Below are 9209 nucleotides of genomic sequence, written 5' to 3' on the forward strand. Positions count from 1 at the left end.
AGATATGTGCACTTTGGGAGTGTGCTTTGCTTGTACAGTTGTAAATAATCTGAACATATTTAAAAAAGGTTCCCTACAGAGAAAATCTGATAAAATTATTGATATATTATAAATGTTGATGTTGAGCTGGATGTAGACATACTTAATGCTGTGGTTTGAATGTTATTTTAATTTGTTGAGCTTTTTTTTCCCCCTCTCATACTGGTGTGTTGAACTGGCTTTGCCTATTTGCTGCAAAAGGGAAAAGGAAAGTTTTATTAAAAGCTGTGAGATGTTTTTATACTCTCTTTCAAAATATGGAAATGCATATTAGTCATATTTAATGTGAAAGAGTTCTGAAGACAACGTAGTAAGCAGGAACTGGTAGGATCTTTAAGTCAAAATGGAAAATGATCTACTAATTTGAATCATATATTACTAAGTGTGATTTACCCTACCAGAGAAAACCTGCCTGGTGTCTCTCATTGTTTTCTTCAGAGAAGTAGTCATTATTCAAAGATGAAGAAATACACATATTGCTAATAAGTTTCAAATGCCTGATTAAGGAATGGGAGAATTAATTTCTTGGTAGCTGTCAGACTGCTGGACCAAAAACTCAGAAATAATTGACCTCTTCAAACCAAACCAAGAGATGCTGTAAACACTCAAAGAATAAGTTCTGAGATCTGGGGCCCTTTGTGTCATTTCTTAGTAGCAGATGCCAGGGTGTGCTCAGCCATCCCTGTCCCCAAACACCAGTGGGTCTGTGACAGTAAGTCCTCTCTCAAACATGTGATATTTGCAGCATGATGTGTGTGATTAGAGCCAACTGTGGTTGGTTGGTTGCAAACTAAAAGGCTAGAGCTCAAGAGCAGCATGCAGGAGAGCAGTGGGCATGTGGAGTGGTGTCATCACAGAGAAGGGGCTGTGCTTGTGGGTTCTGCTGCCATCTGGAAGAGGTCAGTACACTGTAATTATCACTTAGCCAGTGACAGTCTGTTGCATCCAGAGCCGAAACCTTGCTCAGATGTGATTTTTATAGTAAAGGTGATATGCCAAATAACTTTTAAAAAAAAAGATATATTTATCCAAAAGTCAGAGTAACTCAGAGAGAGGAGAGGCAGAGAGAGGTCTTTCATCTAATGGTTCACTCCCTAATTGGCCATAATGGCCAGAGCTGTGCCAATTGGAAGCCAAGAGCCAGGAGCTGAATCAAAAGTGGTGCAGCCTGGTCTTGAAGTGGCGCACATAAGTGATGCTGGCACTTCAGGCCAGGGCATTAACCCACTGCCTGATATTAAAATAGTGCACTCAGAGAATTTCATCATGACAGCCTCCATTTTGGACTGCACCTTCAACACTGTAAGTTTCTACAGCACCAGCAGCAGTGTGGGCCATTAAGGATTCTTGCTGGAAGAGATAAGAGGAAACTTTCAGCATCAGTGATTCATGTGGTGAACAGTCACACTCAAATGATTCATGATCCATTATTATAGCCCAATGAGGACCCCAGCAACACTCAGACCTCCTAGAGTTAATTAAACCAAAGATGTTCTTCAGTTAGCACACCTTCTCTCGCTTATTATTGAGAGAGGCACTTGAGGACTTAATCTAGGAGAGCTACTTTGTCAGATGCTTTGACCCTCAAGAGGAGAGTATTTGCACACAGTAATCATAAGCCTCTCTCCCTGGTCCATGTCCCTAGATGCAATGTGCAAGCTTCATGACACAGAAAAATTAACAAAAAGGAAGAAAGAAAAAGAAAGAAAGAAAAAGAAATAGAAAGAAAGGAAAAGAGAGAAGAAAGAAAGAAAAAGAAAAGAAGGAAGGAAGGAAGGAAGGTAGGAAGGAAGAAAGGAAGGAAGAAGGGAAGGAGAGAAGGAGGGAAGGAAGGAAGGAAAATTGTGTTGTGGTACAACTCATGGGTTTACTGTAAATTTAGATAAAGTGGGAAGCGGTGCGTGCCATAGTCATTAAGCCTCTGCCTGTGGCACTGGTATCCCATACAGGTGCCAGTTCATGTCTCAGCTGCTCCATTTCCAATCCAGCTCTGTGATAATGACCTGGGAAAGCAGAGGATGGTGGCCCAAGTGCTTGGACCCCTGCACCTATGTGAGAGACCCAGAAAAATCTCTGGCTCCTGGCTTTGGATTGGCCCAGCTCTGACCATTGTGGCCATTTGGGAGTGAACCAGGAAGACTTTTCTGTCTCTCTCCTGACTGTCAAATAAGTAAGTAAAAATTTAAAAAAATAGATAAGGTGAAATTTATATGTGTAATTTCTGTTCTATAAAGTAAATCAGAAATTGGAGACTAAGTATATTGGTTTTCCAATGTTCTATAAATCAAAAATTTACCTCTTGTAGATTCATCCAGTAAAATTTACTTTCTCAGAGAGGAACACATTTAACAAGAGCCTTCAAAGAATTTTCTATGATGATCCAAATTCACTGTTGTCAGAAAAAAATTTGTGAATTTTAGGAAGACCTATTAGAATAAATCAGATATGCCTTCTATTCACATTACTTTGTGAGATTAAGAGAGAGTGCTTTGTTTCAACCTTTTTTTTACAGGCAGAGTTAGTTAGAGAGACAGAGAGAAAGGTCTTCCTTCCATTGGTTCTCCCCCTAAATGGCCACTATGGCCAGTGTTGCACCGATCCGAAGCCAGGAGCCAGTTGCTTCCTCCTGGTCTCCCATGCGGGTGCAGGGCCCAAGGACTTGGGCCATCCTCCACTGCCTTCCTGGGCCACAGCAGAGAGCTGGACTGGAAGAGGAGTAGCCGGGACGGAACCGGCACCCCAACCAGAACTAGAATGCAGAGTGCCAGGGCCGCAGGTGGAGGATTAGCCTAGTGAGCTGTGGTGCCAGCCTGTTTCAACCTTTTTCTACTAGGCTGATGAATATTGTCACTTGAAATATTTTTATTTAAAACTAAATTCTAATTACCAATAATTAATCATTCAAATTAGTACATGATAATATACATTGGTTGGCGCCACAGCTCAATAGGCTAATCTTCCGCCTGCGGCACTGGCACACTGGGTTCTAGTCCTAGATGGGGCACCAGATTCTGTCCGGGTCACTCCTCTTCCTGTCCAGCTCTCTACTGTGGCCTGGGAGTGCAGTGGAGAATGGCCCAATTCCTGGGGCCCTGCACCCACATGGGAGACCAGGAGAAGCACCTTGCTCCTGGCTTCAGATCAGCGAGGTGTGCGGGCTACAGTGCACCGGCCACAGCAGCCATTGGAGGGTGAACCAATGGAGAAGGAAGACCTTTCTCTCTGTCTCTCTCTCCCACTGTCCACTCTGCCTGTCAAAAAATATATACATTAATTATTTTTCTTTTAGTACATCATAGTGACAAAAGTGCAGTAGTAGCACATTTATAGTCTGTTCTGGAGTCCTTATTAAAATATTTATTTGTATTTTTCTTGAATCTGTTCTGCTTTCTTAGTTTCTTTTTTAAAAATTATTGATTTACTTATCTGAAAGTCAGACTTTCCAGAAGAGAGTGAGGGAGAAGGGGAGAGAGGGAGACAGGGGGAGTATAAAGCACTGTTTGAAGATTACTTTTACAGTTAATTCTCATATTACAACACATTAATGACAGAGGTCCTACATGGGGAGCAAGTGCACAGTGACTCCTGTTGTTGATTTAACAATTGACACTCTCATTTATGATGTCAGTGATCACCCGAGGCTCTTGTCATGAGCTGCCAAAGCTATGGAAGTCTCTTGAGTTCACAAACTCTGACCTTATTTAGACAAGGCCAAAATCAAACTGGAAGTTCTCTCCTCCCTTCAGAGAAAGATACCTCCTTCTTTGATGGCCCCTTCTTTCCACCAGGATCTCACTCACAGAGATCTTTCATTTAGGTCATTTTTTGCCGGTGTCTTGGCTTTCCATGCCTGAGAAACTCTCATGGGCTTTTTAGCAAGATCTGAATGCCTTAAGGGCTGATTCTGAGGCCAGAGCGCTGTTTAGGGCATTTGTAATTCTATGAGTCTGCTGTGTATCCTACTTCCCATGTTGGATCATTCTCTGCTTTTTAATTCTATCAATTATTATTATCAGGCAATGATATTATTTATGTAATCTCTTTGACACTTAATCCTATCTTTATGATCAATTATGAACTTAAACTGATCACTTTGACTAGTAAGATGGCATATGGGATGCTAGCACCACAGGCAGAGGCTCAGCCCACAGTGCCACAGCACCAGTCCCAGGTATTAGGTTTCCAATACATCATCTGGGATGATACATGTTAAAGTCAGACCATTTTAAAAATTATATTGCATTTTTATTACTATTCAAATTTATTTGGCCTACAAGTAGAATTTTTTATTGTAGTTATTCTATTTCACAGCTATTGAAATTAAATGTCAGTTTTTAATTTTTTTTTAATTTAAGGTAAACAGATTTCACATATTTCATATATACAGATTTAGGAACATAGTGATACTTCCCATCTTATCCTCTCTCCCACCCACACATTCTCACTCATCCTTTCTCTCTAATTCCCTGTCTTATTTTTCCTTAAATATCTATTCATTTTTTTATTTGAAAGGCAAAGTTACAAAGACAAAGGAAGGAAGAGACAGAGAAAGATTTTCCATCCACTGGTTTAGTCCCCACATGGCTGCGATGGCTGGAGATGGGCTGGTCCAAAGCCAGGAGCCAGGAGCTTCTTCCAAGTTTCCCATGTGGTTGCAGGGGCTCAAGCCCCTGAGTGATCTGATCTTTCCCAGACACATTAGCAGGGAGCTGGATTGGAAGTGGAGCCTCTGGGACTGAAACTGGGCACAGTTCTCCCCACTACTCCACAGTGTCAGCCCTACTTCCTACACTGATCTACTTTCAGTGGACTTTTTACTCTTAAGATTCACCCTATACTTAGTAAAGAGTACAGCACTGTTGTTCAGCAGTAGAGACAAGGGCTGTAAAAAATCATAAACTCTCAAAATGTCAATTTCACTCTTATACATTCCATTTTTTGCTGCTCTATTAGTTACCACAGATCAAGGAGAACATAAGGTGTTTGTCTTTTTGGGATTGGCTTATTTCACTAAATTTAATGGTTTTCAATTGTATTCATTTTGTTGCAAAACAAAGGATTTCATTATATTTTATGGCTGAGTAGTTGTTTATTATAAATACATATATAAGTATGTATATATATATACATTTATATATATATATATATACATTTTTTTATCCAGTCATCAGTTGATGGACATCTAGGTTGAATCCATATCTTAGCTATTGTTAATTGAGCTCAATGAACATGAGGATACAGAAAGCTCCTTCATATGCCTATTTCTTTTTTTAAGATTTAAATATTTGAAATACAGAGTTACAGAGAGAGGTAGAGACAGAGAGAGAGGTCTTCTACCTGCTGGTTCGCTCCCCAGATGACTGCAATGGCCAGAGCTGCACTGATCTGAAGCCAGAAGCCAGGAGCTTCCTCCAGGTCTCCCACGTGGTGCAGGGGCCCAAGGACTTGGGACATCTTCCACTGCTGTCCCAGGCTATAGCAGAGAGCTGGATCGGAAGAGGAGCAGGCAAGACTAGAACTGGTGCCCATATGGGATGCCAGCACTTCAGGCCAGGGCATTAACCTACTGCACCACAGCGCTGGCCCCTTATATGCCTATTTCATTTCACTTAGATTAATTCCCTGGATTAAGATTGCGGAGTCATATGGTATATCTACGTTCAAGTTTCTGAGGTGTCTCCATACGTCTTCCACAATAGCTGTGCTAGTTTATTTTCCCACCAATAGTGGATTAAGATGCCTTTTCCCCACATTCTGGCCAGCATTTGTTGATTGTTGATTTCTGTTTGAGAGCCACTCTGACAGGGGTGAGGTCAAACTTCACTGTGATTGTGATTTGTATTTCTCTGGTGACTAGTGATATTGAGCATTTTTCACTTGCCTGTGGTTTCTAAAATTTTCTCTTTTGATAAGTGCCTGTAGAGCAGCTCACATTGGTTGTCCAGAGAACCAGCTATATCCTGTGCCTTCTTATGCAGTCAGAGTTTCCACAGTCTCATTACACAGGGCTCCCACTGTCAATGGGTGCAGAGGATTTGATCCACCTTGCTAGACTGTCTCATTCACAGAGAGGCAGAGACATTCCCAGAGCCTTGACATTTGAGCACTGAGAGATTGCGGGGACCTCAGTAATATGTGGGTGCACAGACTCTAGTCAATTTGCCCAGCCAGACTCAAAGTCAATGGGAAACATGGAGTTTTCCTTCTGTTAGAATCTCTGGATCACACACATGCACAATAGCCTCCAACCAAATGCTTCCAATTCTCCCCATCAGTTGCAAGTTGCATGCATTCAAGCTGCTGCCACTGGTACTGTTAGAAGATGGCCTCTTGTCTCAGCCAGGTGCTGAGCATGTGCACAAGAGCTTCTGCATCTTCTGTTTCTATCCAAAATGGTGCACACCTTCTCTCAACTGATTATTGGGCACCATTGTTTAGTGAATGTAGTGAAAGAAACATGCCCCACTTGTTTTTTACTGGGTCAGTGGGTACACTTTCCCCCTCAGAGCTCCAGGCCAGACTCACGTCAAAGTCTCCCTATGTCTATATCACCAGTGGTATGGGTTGCTGCAGTCTGATCTCACCTCACTCTCCAAAGCCGGTGCTTTCTCCTCCTCTTGGCTGCTGGCATCCTGTTGTGTCTGTGTTCATGCTGCATGTCTGCATCTTCCACACAGATCCATGGCATTTCTCTCCTGTAGAATTTCCACCACAGTTTTCTCTAACTCTTCCTCAATAATGTGCTTCCAACATTTTTTGAAACTAGTTACCACTAGTATATGTGCTTTCCTATTCCACCATCTTGGAATCTTCCAACATGCATGCTTTTTATGGAATTTTAGGTATATAAAATCTGGAGATACTCTATTGAAAAATGCTAACATGGCATCCCAAGAGTATCCCTGTATTAAGAGGAACATAGTTAATATCATTGAATTATTTTTCAATTGTTCATTTGTTAGTGACACATGATCTTTCTTTGGAATTCTGTAATTTATTTGGATAAAAATTCTTAAAATTATGTTATCTTTACTAACTTTATTTCTTTTTACAAAATCAGTAGCAAATGAATGTCTTCATGAAACCAAGTTGTGTTTAATCTTTACCAATTAATAAATTGTGAGTGCCCTTTCAAGAATGTCTTTCCAAAAACATTGTGAGGTGGAGAGCGGCAAGATGGCGGAATAGGAAGGGAGCACACTGATAGTCCGGGAAAGGACAGCTTAATAAAAGTGGAGATACTGCAGGTTCAAGGAAGTGTAGGGGAAAAAACAGCAGAGGAAACTCTTCCAGAACTAGTGATTCACAGTGGACCTGCGTGGAGAGCATGGGAGCCCAAGTTCGGGACACCAGCGGCAGAATCAATGCACCAGCGCTGGAACACGAGGTGAGCCGAACCTCAATAGCTTGAGACACTGGCGGGCAAGCAGAAAGAGGAGACTAGAGGGAATGAGGCTTGAAACTCCGTGGGGAAAAGTTCACCAGGCTAACTAGAAGAGAGAGAGAGAGGAAAAAAAAGTGACCAATATGGACACAAGTTTCTCTCATCTTGCTTACGCCTGGTCCCCATGACAGTCTGGTTTATGTAATCTCTGAACTGCAATTCTTCCTGTTCCTTCATGGGTCTGAAGACTCATTTCCTCCTTGAATGACTTTACATCCCTGTCGTCTGCTGAGAGTTGGGACAATATTGGATTGCTGGTGGAACCAAGCCCACCAAAAACTATAAATACATTCTTCCTGACCAATGACTTGACTGAGAAGGTGATGGAGGAGGCTCTGCATAAGAAGGCAGGTCTCATCTTTTCCTACATTCCACCTATTTTCCTACACATAAAGCATATTACCTGGATGTCCTGAAAGGAGCACCTGGTGTTCTGGGCTTTGGAGATCAGAGTTGGCATCTACTCTCTTCACACAGCCTATGATCCTGCACCCCAGGGATTGAAAAAGTGGTTTTCCAAAGGGCTTAGAGCCTGCACATCGAGGCATATATATCCTTCCAAAACTCATGGCTATCCTATAGAGGGTACCACTGAGTACAATTCAACATTAAGCATACCCAAGATATGGATAAAGTTGTGTCTGCAGTGAGAGAAGTTGAAGGTGTTCCTGTCACTTCTTTTTCTGCTAGGATTGATGAAGAGAAAAATAAGCATCAGCCTGGATTGTACAGAGAAGACTTTGATACAGGTGGTGGCTCAGCTCTCTCAAAACAGATAACTTTACCAGAGAACTGAAATTCTTTCACAGCAGAAGCCTTTGCTCTACATACTGGAATGGGTCAATCATGCACCCTGGATGAATCTGTTGCCCTGGCAACCATGATTGAGTGAATCAAAAGACACCTCAAACTAATTCATATTTACTTAGTAGCTCTTGGGGTAGGAAGGACCTTAGCATCATGAGTCAAAGCTTTGGCCCTGTGTGCTGGTTCTGAGAGCAGGGTGTGGAAGCAGACCTGTACCTCAACAGGTGGAATGTCCCATTATGATGGTCTGGATGCTACTTCCTAAGGAATAAATGCCATCCTCTGTGAACACAGTAATACTGAATGAGGCTTTCCTACTGACCTTTGTGATATTCTGGGTGCCCACTTGGAGAATAAGATCAATATTATCCTGTCAGAGACGGACAGGGATCTTCTTTGTGTGGTATAAGGCATACAGAAACATCAAGATGATACAACCTAGAGATTGCATCTCCACTCATGTGGATGTGTAACATAAGTCAGTGGAGTCGACATATCATTCTGGAAGAGTATCTTAAGATGCATGAGGATGCTTCAAAAAGTTCATGGACATGTTTATTTTGAGAAAACTGCATACATTAAAAAATTCACAAAATAAACAACTTTTAACTCCATTTTCTGCAAACCTTTTGAACTGCCCTTATATTATCTTTTCTAGTTTATCTGGTTCAACAAATGTTTTATAGTTTATAAGGAAATAACTGAACTACCATAATGAAAAACAAATATTAAGAAAGATCAACTAAAATCAGTTGACTAAAGATTCTTGGGAAGTAACCAAGTAATTCTCTCCTTAGTTTAATTATAGTTGGGATATGTTAACGTAGATGTCTCTGCCATTGGTTAGTTTTAAAATGTCCTTTAAAACTTGGAATTGAACACCTATTTTTAGGCAGTAGCCAGTTTGGGATGATATGGT

The 9209-nt window shown here is 41.4% G+C and overlaps 1 pseudogene; it reads left to right on the top strand.

Annotated features, from left to right (window-relative positions):
• The first annotated feature begins 1305 nt into the window (after positions 1–1305).
• Positions 1306–8699, top strand: LOC133755174 (NIF3-like protein 1; annotated as a pseudogene).
• The last annotated feature ends 510 nt before the right edge of the window (positions 8700–9209 follow it).

The sequence above is a fragment of the Lepus europaeus genome, unplaced genomic scaffold (assembly GCF_033115175.1).
Source record: "Lepus europaeus isolate LE1 unplaced genomic scaffold, mLepTim1.pri SCAFFOLD_3_1, whole genome shotgun sequence".
NCBI classification, from domain to species: domain Eukaryota; kingdom Metazoa; phylum Chordata; class Mammalia; order Lagomorpha; family Leporidae; genus Lepus; species Lepus europaeus.